The 26069-nt window shown below is 39.8% G+C and overlaps 1 protein-coding gene across 4 annotated transcripts in view; it reads right to left on the bottom strand.

The window, feature by feature from the left end:
* The window catches only part of IGSF11 (immunoglobulin superfamily member 11), a 139377-nt gene that overhangs the window by 78903 nt on the left and 34405 nt on the right, over positions 1 to 26069 (bottom strand). Inside the window, exon 1 of one of the 4 annotated variants that reach the window (XM_043875171.1) lies at positions 6634 to 6752. The exons of the other annotated variants lie outside the window; for them this stretch is intronic. The gene's annotated coding sequence lies outside the window, so the exon portion shown is untranslated. Of the gene's footprint in view, positions 1 to 6633; positions 6753 to 26069 lie in introns of those variants that run through there. 4 annotated transcript variants of the gene reach the window in all.

The raw sequence follows: 26069 nt of genomic DNA, 5'->3' as shown, positions 1-26069 counted from the left end.
AGGGGCCTGCGGTCCTATCCAAGGGGTCCCACAACTCTTTAACACATCTTGTTACAGCACCTGATCCAAGTGCTCTTATTCAGCACACAAACCACATTCATGTGTCTGACTCCCCCAAAGAGACTTCAGCACTTCTCTAACATGTCTCCTTTCAATTCTCCTCCTATTCTCCATTCCTTTCTTTGAACAAGCAGCTCAGATTGGGGGAGAGGCTTCTACCACAATCAGCACTCCACAGAGCTCATCTCCTCTCCACTCTTCTACAATCTTTCTTCTCTATTATCTTTTGAGTTAATCTCATTAAAAAACATATTTATCAAGATACCTCATCACCATAGTGATAAGAAAGCAACACTACAGAGAAGAGAAAAAATTGCCCTTCTTTGAGTAAACATTTCTCAGTTTCCATCAGTTTACAAAAAAGATTAGGCCATTAATCTCCAGTCTCTCAAAATAAGCCTGCAAATAGATCAACCCTCTTTCCAAGACCGATATATAGTACAAGCCTCATCCTAATTGCTCTAATTACAGAAGAACATAATGAGATACAGCAGCAGATGGCTACAGATTAAATTTGACAGAGAAGAAATTCTCATCTCTTTATCTTTTTATTGAAGAAACTTTGCCCTGAAAAAGAAAAATTATTTTGTTCACAATGCCAAATATATATTTTTTAAAGTGCCATTCTACTTTTCTATTTTCATCAGTAGTGCCTTTCCTTAAAAAAAATTTTTACTCATTTCATATAGCTTTCATTATTACATATAGCAGATAAATTTGTACCTCTCACTGAACAAAAGATGTACTCACAGAAAGTTTCCCCAAAGTTTATATAATAAATCATATATTTCCACAAACTTGTTCTAAAATCTCTAAGATATGTTCTATCAAGTATAAAATCAGGGACTGGGGTTATTTGAGGGTAACAACAAAAAGTCTTCACCTAAAGCACTCTTAGCCCAGCTTTCAAAGAGAAGTGGAATGTCACACTTCCAACTACCATGTTAATACCCTTCAAACTCAATGTCCAAAAGTGAAGTCACTATCTTCTCCTTATAAATAAGTTTATTTTCCCAACTTTTTTCTCTGGCTAGTGGTAACAAGCAGCTCTAACTTTGGCGCTATCTCTTCAAACTCCTCTCGTGCTGATGTCAGTACTATCAAGTGGTATCTGATAACGTGCTTAAGTCGCTCAGTCGTGTCTGACTCTTTGCAACCCCATGGACTGTAGCCCTGCAGGCTCTTCTGTCCATAGGGATTCTCCAGGCAAGAATACTAGAGTGGGTTGCCATGCCCTCCTCCAGAGATCTTCCTGACCCAGGGATTGAATCCAGGCCCCCCACATTGCAGGTGGATTCTTTACCATCTAAGCCACCAGGGAAGCCCATGACTACTGGAGTGGGTAGCCTATCCCTTCTCCAGGGGGTCTTCCTAGCCCAGGAATCAAACAGGGTCTCCTGCATTGCAGGCAGATTCTTTACAAGCTGAGCTAACTCACTGACTAATAAAATTATCAATTACCATTCCAAAACACAACTGTTTGAAGTTTAACAAGATACAAGAACCTTTAAAACAAGTAAATTTCTATTATAGGATATGGAGCAAGAAGAAGAAGGCCAAAGAATTTTATCACCCAGACATAAACTTTCATGTAACCTCTGTCAAACAGAAAAATTAATGTCCCTCTCTTAGCCCTGTTTCCTTAATAAAATCCCCTCCTCTCTCCTTAATGCCTTCAATGAAAAGGCCTCTTGACAGTTTCTTTCATTTAGTATTCAACTAGTCAGTAATCATAATAGCCACAATATATTAATCTTCATAGAGTACATCATGCTTCATGGTTAGGCAAATTAACCCTGAATTCTTGACAGCTTTAAACAAAGTTTACTTCTTGCTCACACAATATTTTCTGTAGATGCAAAAGTCCTCTACTAAATGGTGACTCAGGCATCCAGTCTAGTATCACCTTGTGATACCATCAACTCAACACGCGGGTCTCTACAACCCATATGGCAAAGTGCTTTGGCTCATAAATGACACCTGTCACCTCCACTTATAATCTACTATTTAGAATAAATAAGCGGCCCCAACCTAACTGCCAGGAAGGTAAGAAAGAGCAGCCTTGGCATGGCTCTAAAGAGGAAAATAAAACAGGACTAGGTAACCATGTACCACTGTCTCTGTCACCAAGAGCTACTTATTCTATGCCTAATTAACTACCATGCATCTGGAAGTCTTCATATGTATTAACATCTTTAATATCCAAAACCACCTCTAGATAGGTAATATTATCATTATGCCATTTTACAAACAAGGAAATTGAGGGCCAAAGAAGTTAGGTAGCTTACCAAAGCTCGTAAGAGGCCTAGCTGGGATTCAAATCCAGGCAACGGACTCCAGAATGCAATACGTCACACTGCTTCTCAAATATGCAAGACAGTGTGAGGCACTGTTAAGGATACTCGTCTTCAAGTATATGTAAGCCCATAAGATGAAAGAAGTATTTAGATATGTTCTATTAAGTCTTGAGAGGACAAAATAAGAGGCAATACTGAGAGAAAAAATTAAATGAAAAGAATATTTTTGAGTGCCTATTACTAAGCCAGACATCACTCTAGAGACTATATGTATCTTTCATCTAAGCATCAAAACACTCCCACGAAGTGGGTATTTTTATTCCAGTTACACGAATGAAAAAAATAGACTCAGAGAGATTAAGTAACTTGACTAGGATATTACATGATTTAAACCCAAATTAAACTGGTTTTTAAGCCTGTGCAATTTTCCACTGCATCTCACTGTTATTCAAAATAGAGATAATATATACAAATCTCAGTCTACAGATCAGAAATGTGCAAGAAATGTGATAACTTCATTCTCTACATTTTTTTCAGTAACTTAATTTTGATCATGAGTCCCCATCTTGCCGAGGGGCAGAAACGTAATCTTTGCAGTTCTGCTGCGAAGTCTTAAGGAGAAGTCCACCTTCCTCTAGATTTCATCAACCCTTCCCAGAGGTCCTCTCAAGTACAAGGCCAGTATCTGGGCTCTCTCAACTCCTGTGAGCTTAGCTGCTCAGTCATGTCCAACTCTTTGTGACCCCATGGACTGTAGCCCTCCAGGCTTCTCTGTCCATGGGGATCCTCCAGGCTAGAATACTGGAGCGGGTTGCCATGCCCTCCTCCAGAAGGCTCTTTCTCAACTTGTCTACAAAAATCTTTTCTCCTGAGTTTTCCAAATATAGTTTTACAGTCAGACCCAGACACTGTAAATTTCTGAAACTCAACAACCAGACACTTGCCTCTTCTCTGCTGATGTGTCTCTTCCCTCCACTGCTAACCAGGGAAAGTAAAACTGTCAGAGGGCAGCAGGGAATACCAGGAAGAGAAAGTACACTGGTTACTATATCACAATATCACGTGTTATATAAAGAAGGTGTTTTGACAACTGAAGCTGAAGATGAAATGAGCCATATGAGACAGTGAACATCCCAGTATAAGAGGTATTTAAGGCAATGTGGTTTGTCATGGAGGTAGAGCAACACAGCACAGAACCTTAAGAGGTGTATCTGGAAGGCGGGGGCAGGGGAAGCAGCAGTAATTGAACCTAGAGTACTTGTCATCTTAATGGACAGTAGGAGAGAGGGAAAGAAAAATTTAAAACAGGTAAAGCTATAATTTCGAGGAAAGCAGAGCAGCATGGCTGATTTTCTATGCATATTCAAACGGAAGAGGATAGTAACGGGACAGGTTGCCCTCAATCTCAACACCAACAAGAAGAAAACTAAGGAAAATATGTATAGACCACAAACAAATAGAATGAAAATATCCAAGAGTAAGATTTCCTAAGTTTACTGAAGTAGGATGAAGAAAAGAAGAGAGAATGGAAGGAAGAAAGGTGAGGATGTGGAAGATTCTCCAAGAAAGTAGGAGCTACGAGCACTTTGTCACTGAGCACTGCCTCTCAGTGACACCTTGCTTCTGACCTAAATCTGCAGAGCCCCCAGGAGACAGCAGCAGGGTGTGCCAAGTGAGAGGACAAAAGGCCACGGCAGCCAGACATCACACTTACCCCTTCTATAGACTAGAGAATGCATCCGGTTGTCCTAATAATTTTCTCTCAACTTTTTTTCTGAGAGCTAATGATAGTAATAATAATAATAAATTGCTGATAAGGACTCCCAGAGGTATCAGACGTTATGCGAAGCCACATTAAAATGCAGCTTGGAGTTATGCAAAGTATCACATTAAAATTTAAGACTCTTCAAAGTTCAATCTTATTTAATTTCGAAGCAGTATTTCAAATGAAAAGGCACTATGGGGACTGAGCAAGAAAAGGGAGATAACGGGATCCTATTTCTACAAACAAGAGAACTGAAGTAGGAAGAGAGGGGTATCTACCAGACATTTTTACTGACAGCTTCATTTGTGATATATTCAATATTACAAATGCCTGTCCCTCTGTCACAGTACCTGAACAAAGGAACCATTTTACTTGCATGTTACATCATCATTATTGATCAAGATGAAAAGCTACATCTCTGGCTCTGACCTCCCTTAAGCCCTAGACCCACATATTGAACTGTTTCCTAATTCTCCCTTCCCTTGGGTCACATTTTACAAACAGCACCAATTCAATCTGTCCAGAACTGAACTTAACGTCTTTTTCCAAAATCTGACCTTCCTCCTTTATTCTCCATTCCTGTGCAACTGAAGCAAGAACCTAGACGATTCCCCCAGGTTCATTTTCATCCTTTAAGATGAAGAAATCACAGGTTTCACCTCCTCTATTGGTGTCCTCCTTTTCATCCCTCCTGCCACATGCTCTCTCAGTTCAGACTCTCATCGTCTCTCCTCTGAACTCCTACACCAGCCTCTTAGCATCTGCCCCACCTTCTCCACAGTGTATCTCTCACCAGTAGATTCTATGCTCTTGAACTGGAGGGATACTTCTAACATGCAAATTTGAAACCATAATGGAAAAAATATTTTAAAAAAAGGCTGTCTATGTGTGTATAATTAAGTCACTTTGTTATATAGCAGAGATTGGCACAACATTGTAAATTAACTATACTTCAAGTACAAAAAAATAAAATGCAGATTTGAGCATGCCACACCCCAGAACAGGGCCTTGGGATGACGAGCCCTTTCTCCATAAGACACAAATCAAGTTTCACAGCATGACAGCCTTCTGTGGGTCTGCCATCAACAGCTTCCTCTCCCAGCACTGGCCACATCATCACAATGAAGTAAGCCTGAATAACTTGATGCACGCTCCATGCTACTTTGCACTTTTTTGTCTTTCTGGTGTATTCCCCGTGTAGTCCCCTCTGCCTGAAACCTCCTTCCCCTTGTCAACAAGCCACAGTTCAAATACTTTTTTTTTTTTTTGGCCACGCTGCAAGGCACATGAAACTTCCCCACCAGGGATCAAACGAATGTCCAGGGCAGTCTGAACTAACCACCGGACCACAGAGGAAGTCTGGGATCGACATAAACACACTACTGTCTATAAAGTAGATAACTAATAAGAACCTGCTGTATACAGAGGACTCTACTCAATATTCTGCAATGGCCTATATGGGAAAAGAATTTTTTTAAAAAGACTGGGTATATGTATAACTGATTTACTTTGCTGACACCTGAAGCTAACACAATACTGTAAATCAACTATATTCCAACAAAAACTTTTAAAAGAACATTCCCTCAGGAACCCTGCCTGACCTTTTGCCACCGCTTCTGCTCTTCTCGCCGCAGGAACGAGTGCCCTCCCTCCACACCCCCGCAGCACACCCTCTGCAAACGCCTGCCTGTTTCTCTGTATTACCCGTTAAGACCGCCAGCAGCTCGAGGAAGCCGTCTTCTCCTCCACTCACAGTGCCTGGTGCCTAAGAAATACTCACTACATTTTTTTCATTAAGTGCCTCAATTTCTACTTGATGCTATTTGTAACATCTTCTCCTAGTTTTCAGCATAAATATACATGAGGGATTTGTATGTTCAATTTCACGGGAAATGACAAGGAACCTTTATTAGATTTCCACTGATCAGCCGGACACCACACCAAGTACACACCTTCACATGACGCTTAATGTTTAATATTGCCACATAAGTGAGTAGTGACAGTATCTTGTTTTTACAAAGAAGGAAACTGCAGCTCAGATAATAAATTCTCCCAAAGCAACACAGAAATTAATTGGAAAGAAAAGGCCATATAAGGATGAAACAAAGGGAAATTTTCAAAGTTCTCCTCCAGACTCACAATTGTCTCTTTTCTCCACGTTTCTCATCAGAATAGGTGACTCAGGGCAATGGGGTTCTTCTAAGACCACAGCTATTACTTAGAGCACTGTGTTAAGGAAACTTAAGGCTACTGGTTCTACAAACTTGAGCTTAATTAGTGTTGTCATTCCACTAGATTCCATCTATTAAATTTCTAACCTTGTGAACCATTTTGCAAACACGTGGATCAAGAAAATGTGTGTAGAGGCTCAGTTTTAATCTATTACCACCATCGCAATATAACTCAAAGTACAAATCTTCCTCATGGCACCTGAACACTTTGGTGTATGAGAGCTCTTACTGAGAGGCACAGGGCTCGGTTCTGCAAACAGGACGCGCAATGGATACCTACCTAGAGAAGCTAATGAGCACGAGGGTTAGTCCATGAGCTCACCAAACAGGACGAGGGGTTCTCTCCTCCAGGACAGGGGTGAGGACAGGCTGCTGCACGTGCCACACTGGCGCACTCTGTGGGCTCGGGGCATTCTGCGGAACGTCGTGGGGACTGAGGACCATGGGCTCAGTGTTCAGGTCATGGCTGCAAATCCTGCCAGGGAATGTGGTGGCAGAGACACATGCTTAGCCTACTCAGTGGAGGTAATCCAGCCCCAGTAAAGACTGCATCAGCTGCTCAACAATGTTTGGAGTTCACCACCCAGAGAACTAAAAGAGCTACAATTCAGGGACACCAGGCAAAGAGCCCGACAATAGCAGCCTTGAAAAAGATGAGCAAGGAAAAATGTAGCAGCCACTCTCTGGGCATGTGACTTGAGATTCTTGGCAGGCTGTCACGCAGGGCTGGGCAGGCTGTGGGCAGAGAACTCACATCTTTCTCTCAGTTTCCAGAGACCAAGACAGACCAGACAGTGGACTACCAACTCAAAACCCTTCATCAAGCTAATAATCACCGAAACCCTCCAGAGGAGAACAGTCAAAGAATAACCACAGCTCTCACCTGCTGTACACAGTCATGTGACTGATCAGCATCACTCCAGTTGCGTTTCATGACATCCACAACCTGGAACAGCTCTGCAATATATTAACTGGATATCAAATATGCAACCAATGCAAGGTTCCTTCCCTAGTAGGCACAGTGCTAAACAAAGCTCTGTAGCAAAAACAAAGGACAGAGTGCAGCTTAACTAGTCAACCAACATTAATGGGCATGAACTGAGACACTGGGCCAAGAATAGGTAACACGAAGATGAATAAGATGTCTTTGAAGAAACTACAGTGTGCTAGGGGAGGGAAAAAAGCAAAGAGAATGCCAATATAATATGGTAAATGCTGCCACAGTACATATATAACAGTATATGACAGTCACCAGCCAGAGCTAAATGACAAAAATCGAAGCAGGCAAACATCAATTCCCACAGGAACCAAAGGGAAGCGTTAAAGGACAAACCCTACAAATAATCTAGTCTGGATTTTCAAACAAGGACACAAGTTATAAGGGGGGTATGACCTGCCAGAGTCACATGATCCACTAGAAGTGAGGCCTGGGCTGGAACTCAGGCTTCCAGGGCTTTCCACCACAGTAGAACCCTGTTTCAAAATCACAGATATGCAGCAAGCTCTCAGCTTCTGAAGCTGGGTAACCACAACTTTCAAAAAAAAAGGCAGATCCTGAAGACAAACAGATTAATGAACTGTGAACCAGGTGTGAGGGCTGGAGGTCCCCAAGGATCATCCCAGAAGACCTGGCATGTGCACGTGATATGTCAGCAAAACCAGAAAAATTAGAAGCATTCCATTTGTAACTGGCAGCAAACATTCTCCTCAAAGCAACTATTTGCTAAAAGGTTGCTTCAGTGGTGTTACTAGTTCTCTACTCCTCCTCTACAGCAGAGAACTATTTTATCACTTGTGCTAAGAATGTGGAGATGTCCTACGTGCACGCAGAGACAACTGAAATTAGGCAGAGTGCAACACGACTGCATGTACTGCAAACTGAGTCAGCAAGCCCTTTCCCCAACAGAACTTCACTACGGCATCACCAAGTTCCAAGTACTACCTGCATGAATGAACACAAAGCTCTACCCACGTGACTTTGCAAACTGAAGCGCAAGCCAGTTGTGACCAAAAGGTAATGAAACCACTGCTACACTTAATTCACTCAACATTCACTGATTGTGTCATGTACTATTTTAAGACCTAGTTTGGGGTTGGCGGGAGGTTGGGAGGTGGGGGAAAGGACCAGGGGACAAATGAGGGAAAGCCAGACAAAGGAAACACAAGACAAACAAGATGCAGCCCCAGATTAGTCAGGGAAGCAAACACACCTGCAGAGAACTGCAAAACTGATAAGTTATAAAACAGTGCTGCTCAAAATGCAACTTGGTTAAATTCAAAAACTGAGCATAAACATTTAGAAACTTAGTAATTTTAGGTCTGTTGAATCTAATAATTTTGAAATGAGGTTTTCTAGTCTCAGTCTTCTTTATACCTCACTTTTCTATTTCATTTTTATTACATTTTACAGAAGTACTGGTACACAGAGCAATAAAGTGATATATCAGAAGTGCTATATACAATACGATACTGTGTGAGCACAGATGAAGACAGATGGCCTGTTCAGAGAGGCTCCAGAGAGGAGATAACCTTTGAGTACAAAAGATATGCCAGACACAGTGGGACATGAAAGGAATCGGGGGGTCATAAAAGTAGGCAGTATGTTTACCACACAGACTCTGAGACAAAGCAGTAAACAGTAAAAGTGCGGAAAGTTAAGCCACGAAGATTTAAAGAATGACTTTATAGGTTAGACTTTACCCAAAACACATGGGAACCACTGGCCATTTTTCTAACCAGGAGAAGAGCTTGCATTGTCATTAAAGTCATTCTTTCAGAAGTGCAGTAGGTAGATTTGAAGGGAGAGAGAACAGGGAGGAATAGAGACCAGTTATGAACATACTAGAAAATAATCTAGGTGGGAAGTGAAGAAAACCCGCATCACGTCAAGGAAAACCAGCAAGACAGAATGACTTAGAGAAACATTTAATTTTTTATTTTTTTAAGTAGCAGACGATAAGTCATTTTTATTCAGCAGAATACAACTAGAATGTGTTGACCTGTTGGAATCAGAACTATTTTCAAGGAAAAAAAATCACTTATATCACAGATCATACTCAAATAAGTAAATCATTATCAACTATTACACATAAATTTAGATTAGAATTAAAGTAGGTAAATCAAGGAATTCAGAGCCACATCCTATTTCTTGGTGGGAAGAGTTGTTTTTAATGTGTAAGGGTATAGTGTGTGTGTGTCTGTCTGTCTGTCTGTCTGTGGTGGTAGGTGGGGAGGAATTAGTAGAAATGTAATATCGTGTACGTCTGTGTAAAATGACACTGGATTTAAGATAAACATTCAAGTATACAAGAAGAAAACATAAAACTACCTCTAAGAGCATTAATTGCCATTTTGTTATTAAAAAAAAGACCAGATTCTCAATCAGTCTTATCATCTCCACGACACTACTGGGAACCAATGGAAAACAAAGAGGTCTACAAAAATGATCTACAAGGTCTGGAAAAGATCAAGAATGGAACTGCTTAATACCAACAGTGTATGGAGATAAGCAGAGGAGAAGCTCTGCCAAGCCTTCATCTGTTTGTGGGCTACCAAGAGAGATAACGCAGACAATCGAAACCTTATGAAGATAAGTGTTTCCTGAAGTGTGCCTGGGGCAAGACTGAGTCCCTCAAATGAAAACTGTTGAACCAGCCAGCTCCTCTGGAAGCACCCAGTCTTCAGGGCAAGAGCAGCTCTCCCAAACTCACTGTAAACTCCACAGAGATCAAGAGCCAGGCTTCCTCTTAGAACAGAGGTCACAGGCTTATTCAGTGAGTCCCTGAAACTCAGTGACTGCTGAGAGAAAGCAACAGGAGTGGAGAATGCAGAGCAAGTATATACCAAGACAACCCATCAGTTCAGTTCAGTTCAGTTCAGTCACTCAGTCCTGTCCGATTCTTTGCAACCCCATGAATCACAGCATTGAGTCGGTGATGCCATCCAGCCATCTCATCCTCTGTCATCCCCTTCTCCTCCTGCCCCCAATCCCTCCCAGCATCAGGGTCTTTTCCAATGAGTCAACTCTTCGCATGAGGTGGCCAGAGTACTGGAGTTTCTGCTTCAGCATCAGTCCTTCCAATGAATATCCAGGACTGATCTCCTTCAGGATGGACTGGTTGGATCTCCTTGCAGTCCAAGGGACTCTCAAGAGTCTTCTCCAACACCACAGTTCAAAAGCATCAATTCTTCGGCGCTCAGCTTTCTTCACAGTCCAACTCTCACATCCACACATGACCACTGGAAAAACCATAGCCTTGACCAGACAGACCTTTGTTGGCAAAGTAATGTGTCTGTTTTTTAATATGCTATCTAGATTGGTCATAACTTTCCTTCCAAGGAGTAAGCATCTTTTAATTTCATGGCTGCAGTCACCATCTGCAGTGATTTTGGAGCCCCAAAAAATAAAGTCTGACACTGTTTCCACTGTCTCCCCATCTATTTCCCATGAGGTGATGGGACCAGACGCCATGATCTTAGTTTTCTGAATGTTAAGCTTTAAGTCAACTTTTTCACTTTCCTCTTTCACTTTCATCAAGAGGCTTTTTAGTTCCTCTTCACTTTCTGCCATAAGGGTGGTGTCATCTGCATATCTGAGGTTATTGATATTTCTCCCAGCAATCTTAATCCCAGCTTGTGCTTCCTCCATCCCAGCATTTCTCATGATGTACTCTGCATATAAGTTACATAAGCAGGGTGACAATATACAGCCTTGGCGTACTCCTTTCCCAATTTGGAACCAGTCTGTTGTCCCATGTCCAGTTCTAACTGTTGCTTCCCGACCTGCATACAGGTTTCTCAAGAGGCAGGTCAGGTGGTCTGGTATTCCCCTCTCTTTCAGAATTTTCCACAGTTTATTGTGATCCACATAGTCAAAGGCTTTGCCATAGTCAATAAAGCAGAAATAGATGTTTTTCTGGAACTCTCTTGCTTTTTCGATGGTCCAGAGGATGTTGCCAATTTGATCTCTGGTTCCTGTGCCTTTTCTAAAACCAGCTTGAACATCTGGAAGTTCACGGTTCACGTATTGCTGAAGTCTGGCTTGGAGAATTTTGAGCATTACTTTACTAGCGTGTGAGATGAGTGCAATTGTGCGGTAGTTTGAGCATTCTTTGGCATTGCCTTCGTTAGGGATTGCGATGAAAACTGACCTTTTCCAGTCCTGTGGCCACTGCTGAATTTTCCAAATTTTGCTGGCATATTGAGTGCAGCACTTTCACAGCATCATCTTTCAGGATTTGAAATAGCTCAACTGGAATTTCATCACAGCCACCAGCTTTGTTCGTAGTGATGCTTTCTAAGGCCCACTTGACTTCACATTCCAGGATGTCTGGCTCTAGGGGAGTGATCACACCATTGTGATTATCTGGGTCATGAAGATCTTTTTTGTACAATTCTTCTGTGCATTCTTGCCACCTCTTCTTAATATCTTCTGCTTTTGTTAGGTCCATACCATTTCTGTCCTTTATTGAGCCCATTTTTGCATGACATGTTCCCTTGGTATCTCTAATTTTCTGCTAATTATTAGAGAAATGCAAATCAAAACTACAATGAGATACCACCTCACAACAGTCAAAATGGCCATCATCAAAAAGTCTACAAACAATAAATGCTGGAGAGGGTGTGAAGAAAAGGGAACCCTCCTACACTGTTGGTGAGAATGTAAATTGGTACAGTCACTATGAAGTAGCATATGGAGGTTTCTTTAAAAACTAAACACAGAGCTACCACATGATCCAGCGATCCCATTCCTGGGCATGGATCCAGAGAAAAACATGGTTCAAAAGGACACAGGCACCCCAATGTTTACTGGAGTGCTGTTGACAATAGCCAAGACATGGAAGCAACCTAAATGTCCATAACAGATGAATGGATAAAGGAGATGTGGTACATATATACAATGGAATATTACTCAGCCATTAAAAAGAATGAAATAATGCTACTTGCAGCAACAAGGATAGACCTGGAGATTATCATACCAAGTGAATAAGTCAGACAGATATCATTTAATATCACTTTAAAAATGATGCAAATGAACTTATTTACAAAACAGAAACATACAGACTTAGAGAATGAAGTTGTGATTACTAGACGGAAAGGTATAGATTGGGCATTTGGGGTTGACATGTACACACAGCATCTACTGTATAGCACAGGGAATTCTGCTCAATATTCTGTAATAATCTAAATGGGAAAAGAATTCAAAATACATGTGTATGTATAACTGCATCACTTTGCTGTGATACAGTAAATATAACATTGCTAATCAACTATGCTCCAATATAAAATAAAATTTTTAAAATATATATTTTGAAAAAAATAAGCCTGTTGTAAGATGTAGTCAAAACAATTCAAATATTATTCTATCACGGATATTCTATCATGGATACGTATACCCCCATTTGGTCATAACCAACACACAGGGAACAGCACTATCCTAACACTGCTGCTGTGAAACAGTCCCAATATCCATGATACAGTGATCTGACTGTGTTCTATCAGGCTCTCATAATAAGTGCCTGCTACGTTTCAGGGCACATTATTTTTCCAAAGTATATAATATGCTTAGTTTTATAACAACTGCAACTACCTTCTAGTCATGGGCTAGAACAAAAAAACTCCTTTTCTATCTGAACATCTCTATCTACATGTGAAATTCCACAATTAATCCGCAAATTTAATCTAATTATTCAACAAGTATACAAGATTAAATATAAAAAAGTTTAGTTTACCTAGAGAGTAATAAGCTCTGAATCTAAGATCAACAGGCATTTCATTTTATTTTGTAGAAATATAATATTGTCTATATGTAAAACGACACTGAGTCCAAGACAAATATTCAAGTATACAAAAAGAAAACACGAAACTCCCTCTCAGAGCATCAGCTGTCATTCTCTTATTAGAAAAAGAACAGATTCTCAATCAGTGCCTATCATCTCCATGACACTATTGGGAATCAATGGAAAACAAAAAGACCTAATTATCCACAAGCTCTGGAAAAGATCGAGAGCAGAACTGCCTAATACCAACAGGGTATGGAGGTAAGCAGAGGAGAAGCTCTCCATTCAAAGTCCCCAGGATCCTCGGCAAGGCCCATACAATGCACCAGCACAGAAAGTGATGAATAAGCTTCATTGAGAATAGTGGCCACGTCACGGCTGGCTGAACATTCAGTCCACAAACAGAAGGCTTGTTGTATTTGCTCGAATCAACCATAGGAAAGTTTTAGCAAAAAAGACTGTGATATTCAAATGGAAATCAGCACTTTCCAGCAAGAATGGACAATTAGCAATTCCTTAAACTGGCACTAAAAGGAAGAACAGGGAATTGCACCAGAATCATCACAAACATATTCCAAAATGTGAAATAAACAATAAAGACTATGAAGGTTACTCACATTTTGAATAATTTCACATAGCAGACATGAATCTGGTGTTATGGGTCTCCCAGTTGTTAACTTACACTGGTAGACTTCACCCAAATACTCCCCTTTTGTAAATATCTTACTACATACATACAAGTGTAAACCACAGTCCAAGATTCCAGCACACAGTTAATTTAGATAGTATTCCTTAAACATTTAGTGAAAGATTGCAAAGCCTGTTTATACAACATTTGGATCTACATTTTAAAAGCTTTTATTCACCAGATTAAAAGATTCTAGCAAATACCTCTTCCAGAAAGCAAGACAAATAGTTACCATCCTCACCCCTACCTCCAAGCACTCATGCAATTTTGGTCTACCTGATTTATGGACCCAGCATTGTGAAACTGGGGCTATAAAAAGTCACAGGCTGTCAGATAAACTACAAAGATTCCATAGCCACTTTGGGAGTGAAGAAAAAAGTTCAATGGAAAAAGAGAAGTTTAAGAAATTGCACCAGAGTTAAGCAACGATTTCTTAGATATGTACCAAAAGCACAGGCAAAAAAGGGAAGAACTGATAAATTAAACTTGATCAAAATTTAAAATGCTTGTGCTTAACACCACCAATAAAGTGAAAAGGCAATCAACAGAGTGAGAGAAGATATTTATAAATCACATGTCTGATAAGGAACTTGCATCCAACATCTACAAAGAAATCTTAAAATTTAATAATAAAAAGACAAAAAATAATTAAAAGAACTGACAAAGGGTTTAAATAAAACATTTCTTCAAAGAAAACATACAAATGGCCAATGAGCACATGAAAATATGCCTAGTGTTATTAGGAAAATGCAAAACCACAATAAGATACCACTTCAAACCTACTAGAATAGCTACAACGCACGGAGCTCAGCTCAGTGCTCTGTGACGATCCTGGAGGGCTGGGATGGTGGGGTGGGAGGGAAGCTCAAGAGGGAGAGGATATATGTATACTTAGGACTGATTTACGTTGCTGTATGGCAGAAACCAACACAACATTGTAAAACAATTCTCTAATTTTAAAAAATGTCATGTTCCTGAAAAAAAGATAGCAACAAGTAATGGTGAAGAGGTGGAGAAACTGACACACTGCTGGGGAGAATGTAAAATGATGCAACCACTTTGGAACAGCCACTCTGGAAAATAGTTTGGCAGTTAAACAGAGGGTTGCCTCAAGATCCAGACATTTTACTGGATATACATCCAAGAAAAATGAAAACACATGTCCACATAAAACCTGTACGTCAATGTTCATAAGCAGTATTTATAAAAGCCAAAAAATGGAAACAATCCAAATGTCCACAAACTGATGAATGGATATACAGAAGTTTGTATATCCACACGTGTAATATTATTCAGCACTAAACAAATGGAATGAAGTACTGATACATGCTAAAATATGAACCAACCTCAAAAACACTATGCTAAGGGAAACAAGGCATTCATAAAAGACCACATATTGTAGGATTCTACTGATATAAAATGTTTAGACAGGTAACTGTATAGAGACGGAAAATAGGCTAGAGGCTGCCCAGTACGAGGAAGGGGTGTGAGAGAGGGGAGAATGACTGCTAATGGACATAAGTTTTCTTTCTGGCAGGCTGAAAACATTCTAAAATTACACTATGGTGATGGATACACAAATCTGTATACTGAAAAGCACTGTCTAAATGGGTAAATGTTAGAATGTGAAGTCAAGTGGGCCTTAGAAAGCATCACAATGAAAAAAGCTAGTGGAGGTGATGGAATTCCAGTTCAGCCATTTCAAATCCTGAAAGAAGAATGCTGTGAAAGTGCTGCACTCAATTTGCCAGCACATTTGAAAAACTCAGCAGTGGCCACAGGACTGGAAAAGGTCAGTTTTCATTCCAATCCCAAGGAAAGGCAATGCCAAAGAATGCCCAAACTACCACACAATTGCACTCATCTCACACGCTAGTAAAGTAGTGCTCAAAATTCTCCAAGCCAGGCTTCAGCAATACGTGAACCGTGAACTTCCAGATGTTCAAGCTGGTTTTAGAAAAGGCACAGGAACCAGAGATCAAATTGGCAACATCCTCCGGACCATCGAAAAAGCAAGAGAGTTCCAGAAAAACATCTATTTCTGCTTTATTGACTATGGCAAAGCCTTTGACTATGTGGATCACAATAAACTGTGGAAAATTCTGAAAGAGAGGGGAATACCAGACCACCTGACCTGCCTCTTGAGAAACCTGTACGCAGGTCAGGAAGCAACAGTTAGAACTGGACATGGAACAACAGACTGGTTCCAAATAGGAAAAGGAGTACGCCAAGGCTGTACATTGTCACCCTGCTTATTTAACTTATATGCAGAGTACATCATGAGAAATGCTGGGCTAGATGAAGCACAAGCTGGAATCAAGATTGCTGGGAGAAATATCAATAACCTCAGATATGCAGATGACACCACCCTTATGGCAGAAAGTGAAGAGGAACTAAAGAGCCTCTTGATGAAAGTGAAAGAGGAGAGTGAAAAAGTTGGCTTAAAGTGCAACATTCAGAAAACTAATATCCAGTTCCTGGATCAGAAACTGGCATCCATTCCCATCACTTCATGGCAAATAGATGGGGAAACAGTGGAAACAGTGGCTGGCTTTATTTTTGGGGGCTCCAAAATCACTGCAGATGGTGATTGCAGCCATGAAATTAAAAGACGCTTACTCCTTGGAAGGAAAGTTATGACCAACCTAGATAGCATATTAAAAAGCAGAGACATTATTTAGTCAACAAAGGTCCATCTAGTCAAGACTATGGTTTTTCCAGTGGTCATGTACGGATGTGAGGGTTGGACTGTAAACAAAGCTGAGCACTGAAGAATTGATGCTTTTGAACTGTGGTATTGGAGAAGACTCTTGAGAGTCCCTTGGACTGCAAGGAGATCCAACCAGTCCATCCTAAAGGAGGTCAGTCCTGGGTGTTCATTGGAAGGACTGATGCTGAAGCTGAAACTCCAGTACTTTGTCCACCTCATGCGAAGAGCTGACTCATTGGAAAAGACCCTGATGCTGGGAAGGATTGGGGGCAAGAGGAGAAGGGGATGACAGAGGATGAGATGGTTGGATGGCATCACCAACTCAATGAACATGGGTTTGGATGGACTCTGGGAGTTGGTGATGGACAGGGAGGCCTGGCGTGCTGCGATTCATGGGGTCACAAAGAGTCAGACATGACTGAGCAACTGAACTGAACTCAACCATGGTAAGTAAACTATACTGCAATAAAGCTTTTTTTTAATATGCCAAACTGCAAAACTTTATGCACTCCTAAAAGTCACCCCACAAGCTACATGATATCAGGTGGGGCCTGGCACAATTGAAGTAGAACAATTATCACACCAACCAACATGTGTTCATATCCCAAGTATTTGTCTAGAATAGGGTTGGCTCTGGGGGCACCAAAGGACCCAATATTTACATTCCAAACACCTTGAATCTCTAAGAATTAACAAAAGCTAGCAGCTCTTGCTACCAATTTTGGCTGCATTTACATCAACAAACATTGACGGAAATCCACCACAGGCCAAGGACTGTGTTTACAATACACAGACAAAGGATACCGTGGGCCCAATGCCCAAGGGGTTTATAGCCTGTTAGTCTAAGACAGACATGTATGCACATGTTCAGGTCCAATGCCCGTGGTGCAAACTAGTATAAGTATAGGGGCAGAGAAATGGTACAGAGAAGGGTGTAGTTAATTATGTCCAGAGATGACCCATAACTGTTTCATAGGAATGACAACATCTGAGAAGGGCATCAAAGGACTTGTCAAAGGCAGTGGTGTGGGAAAGGGGGTGGAAGAAAGGAAGCAAACCAGAACCAAGCCAAAGAGGCTCAGGGAACTGAAAGAAACTGGGAACAGAACCGGTGAAAATGTTCGAAGATGAAGCACAAGAGGTCTTACAGATATGCTATAAATTTTAAACCTTACCCTACAGGTTGTCAGTCATTGAAAGGTTTTAAGCAGTGAATGAGATGATCAGATTCATTTTAGAAATATCATTCAAGTAACTGTCTGTAGAATGAAAAGTCAATAGGCGAAGAGGTTTTCCAGTTTTGACTGACCTATGTTATTAATTTAAACGTACTTTCAAATGAAATTTTACAAAGAAACCCAAGATGTTAAAAAAGCAAAGCTCTTCCAGTTGAAACAGTGGCTGGACACTGCCCCTCAATCCCCACCCCCTCTCCCCAAGCACAGAAGAATCCTTTGTGATCTGGCAGAAGAAGGTATGGAGAACTCTGGACTGAAAAGAGGATCATAGGAAACTGGAGATTATTAGGAAGCTAGTGCAACACTCCAGGGGGAAATGACCAATGCTTAAAATAAGCACTAGTAATGGCGAAAGGGGAAAAAAGAGTCCAGAAAGCTCTCAAGAGGTATAGAGTTGACAAGATTTCTACTGAATGTAGAGAGTCAGGAAAATGAAAGAATTATGGATAATTTCTGGACTTCTAGCCTGAATGAAGAGAATTAATGTCATTGATAAGAGGAAATGTACAAGAGACAGTTGACTTTCCTAAAGATATCTCAAGTCTAATAATTCTCAAAATTGAACTCTTGCCCCCACCTAACCTGTTCTCCAGTGTGGGGTTTCCGATCTCAGTACATGGCACCAGGCTAATGCTAGTGCTCGAGTCAGAAAGCTGGGAATCACCTTTGATCGGATCACCAGAGCCGCCCCGCCCCACCCCCCCAACTCCCCACATTCAGTCCATCACCAAGTGCCACTGATTCTAATTCCAAAATTTGTTTCATTTATCCACCACTTCTATCACCACTGTTGCCACTCTGGTTCATGCCATCACCATCTCACTCCTTGATTTCTCCAAACATAGCCTGCTCACCACTATCCTTGACTCACTGTGATCCAGTCTACGCACAGGATAATATTTTTAAAGTGCAAAGCCTTCCATAAATCTCCCCTTGCATTCAATGTCCAAGACAGAGAACGTGTCTTTATTCATCTTAGGGTACTCAGGGCCTACTACAGTGAAAAAATGAGAGAAAGACTATCAGGTCCTTAGGAAGCTGGGTTTGAGGCGCCTATGGGACATCTAAGCAGAGTTCCCCTCCTGGGCCTGGATCCCAGTGACATTTGGCTTCACTATTTCAGAACTAACAGAAGTAGAGTTATCTATGGTAAACAGGACTAAGACTATTTTAGATAATCATGAACTAAGTTAATAAAGCTTGAAGCAAGCTCAGCTTCTTAGAAAAGATTAAAGTGTCTCTCTAATCTGAAATTCTGCAGCTCCAGGTCAGGTCTAGGTTAGCATTTCAAGGACAAGAGAAACCACTGAGATAGCACTGGAGTTGTGGTAGGATCTTTACAAGGAGTGATTTGGTGGCAAAGTCTATGATTTGGGCACTTCCTTCAAACTGTTTTTGCAATAACTCTGTTATCTGATGCCCTCACCAATTTCCAAATGCCTTTTCAATGAGTTAATCATAAATCATTCCTGGCTCTCAGACAGTACATCTGGGGCAGTGCCTGGAAGTTCATATTCTGACAACTACTCCAGGCAATTTCTCAGTCTGAGGATGTGACTAAGTTAACGATTTAGGGAACAAATACAAGAGCTACCTCCCTTCCTCTCTCCTACTAACCCTAGAGAGCTGACTCAGAATGTGGCTGCTACAAGGATATTTAGACAATAATAATTGAATTATGACTTACGTGGGCTTCCTATGGTACTGTGCAAAGCATTTAACATAAGGTATTGTACGTGACAAATAAACATGAAAAGCTTCCAGAGAATTTAAGTAACAATTATTGTTTCAAATGCAGGTGAGGAGACACTGATCACAACTTCCAAATCCTTTTTCTTCTTTGACTTTTCCCAATTTCAGTGTTTCTTAACTACTGTAAACAAACCCTTCAAGTTCAATGAGACAGTATTCAGTTTTTAAGTCAATAATAAAATAGGTATTCAAATATCTAAACTTTTAAAACAGAACTTTTGAGAACCTCTTTCTACATATTCAGGGAGCACATATGGCTATAATGGAAGAAGGGTTCAGCTTATGACCTACTACTCATTTGGCTGTCTGTTCAGGCGACCACAGACAACAGCCTGGTGACTTTGACAGTACTAAGGTTTTAAACTGATTTCTGTTTAGTCATATATCGTTTATTGATATCTATTAAGAACCATTGGTTAACTACAAAAAACATAAGAATTATTGAAATATGTCAATAAAAATGCAAACATTAAATCCTGCAACTTCAACTCAAGATAATTTTTACCAGTTCTATATATTGCACTATTTGGTCAAGTTTCTTACACCTTGCAAAATGTCTCCAATACTTCAAAATCCACTGGGAAAAAAAAGGGAAGATACAGAAAATACAACATCAAAAGTGACTTTCCATCAACATAGAGTAAAGATAGCCACCACAATGTGTTATCTGCCCAAAAAGTACTTTCAAATAGCTTGAAATATTTGTAAGCTTGAAATATTTATTATTACTGTATTCAAAATGAAAGCCTCAAAATAATTTTTTAAAAATAAGACAAAATACTACATGGGGTGACAAAGTAAGATTTTTATTTATTTTTGATGCCTCAGTACAACACTGTATTTCAATCTGTATTTTCTATTCATGTCCCAAAGCGTGTAATCTTAAAATCTGACAAATGGTGCTTTATTTAATGTGATTAAATTAATTCAGCAACCTTCTTACACATGGAAAATAATGTATGTGTATGTGTATAAATTTATTCATCTTAGCATTTTTTATAATAGTAAAAGATTAGAAACCACCTAAGTATTCATCAACAGGGAAGACAAGTTATGGAACACTAACACAGCAAAACATTATGCAGACCAAAAAAAAATGAAAACACATACAGGAAATGTACTACTACTTATGTAGGGGAAAAGGAGGGGGGCTGTACGTGTACTTGTATATGCTTTAAGTAACTCTAAAAAAAAAAAAAACCACACAGCTAACAATACACAGGTTGCCCTGTGGAGGAGACATACTGGAGGAGTGGAGTCAAGGAAAACCTTTCAATGAAGCATTCATTTACTTTTATTTTTATTCTTTTATTTTATTTATTTAGGGCTTCCCTCATAGCTCAGTCAGCAAAGAATCTGCCTGCAATGCAGGAGACCCGGGTTCGATTCCTGGGTCTGGAAGATCCCATGGAGAAGGAAATGATAACTCACTCCAGTATTCCTGCCTGGAAAATCCCATGGACAGAGGGGTCTGGCAAGCTACTGCCCACGAGGTCGCAAGAGTCAGACATGACAGCGACTAAACCACCACCATTCCTTTATTTATTTTTTTGAAATGTGAGCTATGTGAATGCATAACCTTATTCCAAGAAAAAAATGTTTAGTAACATTTTTTAAAAAGTAAACCATTTCTAAGATTATTTTAAAAGAAATGAGCACTTTCAAAAATGTGATACTCAATAATCACAGTGATAAAACCATTTTGTAAAGGAACTATCACAATCACATCTGTAACTTAAAACTGCTCAATGCATGCCTGTTTGAATCACATGGAATACAGCAATCTTAAAGAATTAATTTTGTCTCAGATCCTTTCTATGTCCCACCAATGGCTGAAACAGCAGCTACAATGGGTTCCTTCATTTCATTACAATGGGTTTCCTTCAGGACTACAAGGAAAAGGCAGTAGAAACATGAGCTGTTGAAAAATTCTCATTAGAAATGATTAAGCAAAATGTTATGAGAATGTTTAATTTTTCTAATCATACTGCATATCACTTGTTAAGTAAAAAAGTCAAAATGTCTCTTCATTTATAATGCTAAATCAAAACATAAATTAAACATAAACTTTACAACAATACTACTTAATAACAATGTTCATTTAAGATCACTTTTATTTTAACCACATTAGCTTGTACTGGCCCAAAATTACTTAATGCTTTGTAAAAATTAATTCATAAGGAGGTTCTTAAGAAACAGGGTCTCAGGTTAAAAAAAAATAAAAGGTGAGAAACACAGCAAGGTGCGTACACTACCAGTGACCAACTGACACCCAGAGTTGTTGGGGAACAAAAATCACAAATCTAAAAATATAAGACAAAATGAACAGAAAAGTTTGTTTGAAAAGTTGCTTTTTGATTCACTATGCAACTTCAGATGGATATTCCCATTATTCATCTCTGACTGAGTTCATAGCAGATAGTCTTTAACAGCTCTTCCAAAGATTCATCTTTCTTAATTCCTTTCTCATCCTACTCTTCCAACTCCTGGCAAACACTTCACTTTTCACCTTTTCTAGAAGAAATTCAAGACGGTCTCTCTACCACACTGTGGTGTCCATCTTTTCAGTTTTTGCCCTTCTCTCCTATCCCACAGGAGGTAGGGTAACTCCTTCCTTGACTTAGAGCATCTCTCAGCCTCCACCAAGATCTTGTTTGTTTCATCAGCCATCCACTTCACATTTCAGGTGCACCCTTTTTTAGGCTCCCTCCTTTCACGGCTTCAAAAAAACAAAAATTTTTGTTTTGTTGAAAAATTTCTTTTGACCCTGCTGACTCTTCTAATTTCTGTCATATTTCTCTCCTTTTTCTGGTCAAGCTGCCCAAATATGTAATTCACATCCACTACCTCCTCCTTTTTCTTTCAGGATGCTTCAGTTTCAAACCCTCTACTAAAACAGCCTCATCAAAGTTCCCTGCTGTGCTGTACTAAGTCGCTTCAGCCGTGTCCGACCCTTTGCGACCCTGTGGACTGTAGCCTGCCAGGCTACTCTGTCCATGGGATTCTGCAGGCAAGAATACTGGAGTGGGTTGCCATGCCCTCCTCAAAGTTCCCAAATGTCCTCCCAATCATTGAGTCAAAACTGACACAGACTTTCAAGTTTATCTTCTCCATTTAGCTCATTATATGGATGAGGAAGCTGACACTCACGAGTGATTAATTTGACCAATGTCATACAGTGAATCACTGTGCACTGGAATCTTGACAGTCTTCCATCCAGAAGAATACACATTTCTTGGTTTGTTTGTTTTTTTTTTTTCATTTATTGGTTTTAAAAAAAATAACTAAAGCAAGATGACCCCTACTCAAGATTACTTATTTCAGGTACCTCCAAGAAAGAAAAAGAAAGAGCAACATTTATAATCTGCAATGAAGGTCAAAACAAGTACAGAAACAGATAGTTCAAAGTTTGTTACAGTAAGCTTTGGAATGTGGCCTTAAACTCAATCAATTCCTAAACATCTAAACCAAAAATAAAGTTTCACTGTGAAATCTTTTCAGGAAAGTCAACCTTTCTCCTACTTTTCTCTATTCCTCTCTCTGCCATGCATTTGTCTGCAATTCACAGTCTAAATCTGAGTGCTGAAAGATCCTGCATAGAAACTGAAATCAGAATAGAAGAAAGAGAAAGAAAAGAAAAGAATCAAAGAGTTTCCAGGATGAGGAAGCTGTGCTGAATGTTAATGGTGCACATCGTCCCCTAAAAGACCTCTTTCAGATAATGTTGGTCATTCTAAATAAGTCTCTGAAGTTTTCTTGAAGTAGAGCTTAGCCTTTTTTACAAATAAACATGCCCATGAGCATGAAGAGTATACATTCCTTAATCTACTTGTAATCACTTGTGCTCAGTCTCTCAGACTGTAAATTCTACAGGCCAACCAACAGTGTTCGAGTAAGATATTTGAAATTCTTCTACCAAAGCTTTCTCCCCATCTCACACCTTCTTCCATAACACACCCTTTGAAACATGCATAACACCACCAAAAGAAAAGCTAATATTAATAATAAGTTAGGAGTTTGAACAGAGAATCGATAGGAATTAACAGATAAAAAGATTATTTTGTTTACACTCAGCCTTTCCAGGTAATTCCATTCCCAGAGAATTGGGAGTTCATGGACTTTCTTGCTCCACTTCCGACTGTTCTGTCACACTATTTTCAGCTAATCTACAAAGTGAGGAAGGCTAGGTTCTATAAAAGACCTAACATCTACCTTAAAATATATAATACCTAGATTTCAAATGAAACAGACAATTTAAAAAGATAATGTTTTACTGGCTAGGAAACATAAGATACTATTTTGATATGATTTTGAATATTAATTTAGTAAAATTAATCAGAAGAATGAGGAGAGGAGGGAGAAGAATGAGCAAGCAAGGGGAAAGAAGAGATGGAGGCATAAGGGATAAAGGGAAAGCAGAGGAAGTTAGGAAGGGAAGAGTCATCCCAGAGGCTGCCCTCAGGGGCTCTGCATGTCCTCAGCCAGTCTCCCTTCCTCAGACTCCGATTTCAGAGCCAACTGGACTTAGAACCAGGGGACATCCACGCACAGAGTATATCCAAGTACTGGGCTTCCTCTAGCAAAGCGGTATGCATGAGGTCACGGAGATCCGCCCGGGATTCCCAGCAGCCCTGGTTAAAAGGAATAAAGATAATGAACACAGCAAGAAAGGGATAGGCAAGAAAGATGGGAGCAAACACCAAGATGCTTCTCTTAATACTTGAATACTCAAGAACAGTAGCCAAGAACAGGCCACCAGGTCACCTTAAGAAAATATAATTTTGAACTCAAGGAATGATACTAGCTAAAAATGAACTAAGAAGTGATTCAACCCAACCTTCCTGCTTAAGAGGTTATTGAGATAAAGGTACTTGGGGAAAAAAAGAATCATTGTGAGGCCTATTTCCAGTTTGGAAGAATAAACCTCTATAAATTAATCCTCCCACAAATAGCAACTAAAGCTCTGGACAACATATGAGAAAACAACTACCTGAGGACTCTGGCAAGTGAACAAAAGAAAACGTGTCTGGAAGGGAAGTCTAACCTTGGAAGAAGCGATGGTGTGATGTGAGTTTCAAGTCTGCAACTTTGCCCTGAAAACAGCCACAGGGGTGGTGGTGGAGCCGAACCACTAAACTATCACTTCAAGAAACCTATCCCTCTTAATGACCCGAAGAACCAGGGACAGAAGTTCAGGGAAACCAGAGCGATCAGACCGTGAGGGAAGACCCTGATAAGGAGAGAGCCAGACAAGCAGAACATGAAACTCTTAACAAAAACTGCCCTAGTCTCTGGCAGACTTCTGAAGCATATCTGTGTGGGACCCAACCAAAATTAGTCTAAACTATGAAATGAGCCGCCACTCATCATGGCCACAACATGTGGAGGTTAAAAATCCCACTGAAAAATTCATCATCTTTCTGGCAGAAGAAATCACAGCCCAAAGCAACAAAGGAAATCAGACAGTGAGGGAGAAACCCTGCAGAGGACAGAGGAAGACAGTCCAAAGTTTTGTACAGGTACTGTACAAGTCTGTGGCTGACACCCAAACCACGTATGTACAAGGCAAAGCTAAGACAGCCTGAAATGAGACCGGTGCCATTGTCGTCACCACAGGGATGGCAGAGTTTGCAATTTGAATCTAACCAACTTAAATATCTGCTTACAATAGAAAAAAATAATCAATAAACCTCAGAGAGGGATAAGAGAAACAGTCTCCACAATGTAACATTCACAATGTCAAAAATACACTCTAAAATTACCCACATATAAAAAGTTAAGAAAATCTGATCCATTCTCAAAAAAATAACTGACAGATGCTAATCTCAAAATGAAGCAGACAAGGATTTTAAATTAGCTTTAACAAGAACGTTCAACAAAGACAATGAATGTATACTTGTAATGAATGAAAATAAAGGAAATTTTGGCAAATAAACATTTTAAGAACAAAATGAAAATTTTAGAACTTGGAAAAAAATCTGAAATTTAAAAGCTCACTGTATAAGCTTAAAGCAGAATAGGAAATAAAGGAAGAAAAAAAATGAACTTGAGAACAGAGTAGTAGAAACTATCTACACTCAAGAAGAAATAAAAGATTTAAAAAACAGGAACAGAATCTAAGAAATAGGTAATGTGTACCAATTTCAGAATGCTGGCTTACAGTAACTGTATTCCAAGAAAGAGAAGAGAGAACAAATGGGGCAGAGAAAAATATATGAAGAAATAATGACCACAAACTCCCCAAATGCAGTAAATGGCATAAATTTGTAGATTCGAGAAGTTCGGTAAAACCCAAACAGGATAAATTCAAAGAAAACTACACCTAAGTCACAGTCAAAATGCTTGGCGCGGGGTGGGGGGGGGCGGGGGGGGGTTGGGCGGGGACCTAAGAGAAAAATTTTAAAGTCAGTCAGAGAAAAGGAAAATATTTACATACAGAGAAGAACTGATCTCAGTGACTACAGACTTCTTATCCAAAATCACAGAAGGCAGAAGACAACTGAACACTATTCTTTGCAAAAGAGAAAAATAAATTCTAAAAACTGCCAA

This window comes from Cervus elaphus, chromosome 19, assembly GCF_910594005.1.
Source record: "Cervus elaphus chromosome 19, mCerEla1.1, whole genome shotgun sequence".
NCBI classification, from domain to species: Eukaryota; Metazoa; Chordata; class Mammalia; order Artiodactyla; family Cervidae; genus Cervus; species Cervus elaphus.
Note: the sequence above shows the minus strand (reverse complement) of the source record. Positions and strands in the feature narration are given on the sequence as shown.